Below are 2,639 nucleotides of genomic sequence, written 5' to 3' on the forward strand. Positions count from 1 at the left end.
CACTGACCCATAGCCTTCCAGCCCAACCTGCAAAGTATACGGACTTGAAATTTGATGAAGGTGTAAATCTTACGCTGAAAGCATCATTTAAGAAGAGATTGTTCGAAATTTCACTCCTATGGGGGTGAAACATGGGTTGAAAGTCTTTTTTTTAAATATGTCCCTATGTCCCTATTGAAGCTATAACTACAAAACTACGAAAATTGACATTTGGTGTCTCAGTCAGATACAAAAAAGAAACAGGTTTTTAGCATTTTCCGAAATTCTTCCATTGGGGGATAAAATAATTAGTGAAGATTTTTTGAAAATAAATCATTATTAAAGAACTACTGAAGCATTTTTATAGCTACATCTATGAAAATAGGTATTTGACATCTCGGTTGGATGTAAAAAAAAATGTGTTTCGTTGCTTTTGGAAATTTAACTCACTAATAGAGTGAAATAGGGGATGTAATGTTTTATGAAATATTTCACTATGAAAGCATTTTTAGAATTAAATGGATGAAGATTTGAATTTGGCTCCTCGGCTCTAAATAGAAGAATACGTGTTTAATTGTTTTTGAAAACCCAACCCCTAAAGGGTGTGAGATGTTTCAGAAAATGGTTCATTATGAAAGGATTGCTAAATATATCTGACAATTCGTATTCGGCTAATATGTTACAATTTTTAAAAACTACGTGTTTTTCTGGTTTTGGAACTTCGAGCATAAGGGGATGAAAATTTTAATGAAATATTTATTGCGTTATATTAAAATATTTTAAATCTGCATCTATGAAAACCGGTATTTCACTTCTCAATTAGATATAAAGAAATATGCGTTAGGGAATGAAAGACTGTACGGAGATATCACCACAAGAATACAAACGGCTTGATTAACAAAAACCTTGGACTCCAGCTGTCAGCATTGCTTTTTGATCATTCAGTAAAAGACCATGCTTCAACGGCGCTAAGTTTAGAAAGTTTAGAAAGTGTTGCAGTTTATAAAAGACATAAAAAAACGATTAAAGAAAAAAATTCTTTGCAGACCATGAACGGTCTACGCAAGTAAAGAAGCGGATGATAAGCTAGCTCTTTATGCAAATGAGTTGGTCACTTTAAGTTCCGAGACATGTCATGCAGCAGGAACGGAATCCTATAGTTGCTACGATTGGCTAAAGGAAAAGTTTTGCAGAATCACTCGAAATCACTTCTGCAAGTGGCTAAGAATCTCGTAATGAATAAAAATTCTGTACTGAGAATTCCAAGGTGGGAGAGGCGAGATTCCTCCCCCCCCCCCTTCCCCCTCCTCACAATGCTATCCTTCTTTACCTACAGCAGAAAATAAATAAATAAATTAATAAATAAAACTAGAGAAATTTCTACTGTGAAACTATTTGCATACAAGAGAACGGCCCTTGAAATTTAACTCTTCAAAGTTTTGAGCCCTGCTCATTCCGGATATTGATTAGAAAGTGTTAATCCACATGTGAAACCTGAGTATATAATCCCTGTGACATTTGATCAACGGTGTTCCATAAGGACAGGTTCTCATTCAAAACGTTCGAAAATTCAATTTCTTTGTAGTTGCATTTTTTAAAGGTGTACTTGTCTAGACTCTTGGAACAGAAAGTTTTTTTTTTAATCCGTGCTTTACAAAAGTTTCTACAGTCCATTGTTTGAAGCAGTGTCACGGCTGCCATGAGCCGCGCGGGGTACCCGCCATGTGTCCAACGCCTTGTCACGGTTCGCGCGGCTCCCCCTGTTGGAGGTTCGAGTCCTCCCTCGGGCATGGTTGTGTGTGTGTTGTCCTTAGCATAAGTTACTGTAAGTAGTGTGTAAACATAGGGACTGATGGTTCAAATGGCTCTGAGCACTTTGGGACTTAACATCTGAGGTCATCAGTTTCCTAGAACTTAGAACGACTTAAACCTAACTAAATTAAGGACATCACACACACCCATGCTCGAGGCAGGATTTGAACCTGCGGCCGTAGCGGTCGCGTGGCTCCCGACTGAAGTGCCTACAACCGCTCGGCCACATCGGCCGGTCTATCATGTATTCTAGAAGAGCTGTACGGTCGTCAGTGGCGCCTGTTCTTTCTAGAACAGTTACTATCTTCATATCTATGGTTAAACGTCACCCAGCCATTGACCTTCGTCTGTGCGAATGCGCACAGGCTACCGGAAATCTTACGGGAATCGTCACCTTAGTGTGAGCCAGTAATGAGTGGATGGACAAATACCTATTAAGTACATTACGTAATCGGATTGTGGGCGGTTCGGGGTGTGAGTCTCACGGGAAGCGTGCGAGGGATAAATTCCTGCAGTCGTGCTGTTCATTTGTGCCCTCGATAGCTCAGATGGATTGAGCGTCTGCCTTGTAAGCAGGAGATCCTGGGTTCGAGTCCCAGTAGCGGCACACTTTTCAGCTGTCCCCATCGAAGTATATCAACAACACCTGTCGGCAGCTGAGGGTTTCAATTAATTATCAGTTGTGTAGGTGATTCGATGAACCCTTTGCCAGGCACTTAAATGTGTTTTGCAGGGTATCCATATAGATGTAGATGATAACTCGTCCCGTGTCGCACGTGCTCAAAATGATTCATACTGCAGAATGCATGCAAACATACTCACCGAAAATACGGACGAATATCAAGTGC

The 2,639-nt window shown here is 40.1% G+C and overlaps 1 non-coding gene across 1 annotated transcript; it reads left to right on the forward strand.

The window, feature by feature from the left end:
• Positions 1-2,323: 2,323 nt before the first annotated feature.
• Trnat-ugu (transfer RNA threonine (anticodon UGU)) lies at positions 2,324-2,398 on the forward strand. The gene has a single exon. It is a non-coding gene; the product is annotated as a tRNA-Thr (tRNA).
• The last annotated feature ends 241 nt before the right edge of the window (positions 2,399-2,639 follow it).

Source organism: Schistocerca gregaria, unplaced genomic scaffold (genome assembly GCF_023897955.1).
Source record: "Schistocerca gregaria isolate iqSchGreg1 unplaced genomic scaffold, iqSchGreg1.2 ptg000486l, whole genome shotgun sequence".
Classification (NCBI taxonomy): domain Eukaryota; kingdom Metazoa; phylum Arthropoda; class Insecta; order Orthoptera; family Acrididae; genus Schistocerca; species Schistocerca gregaria.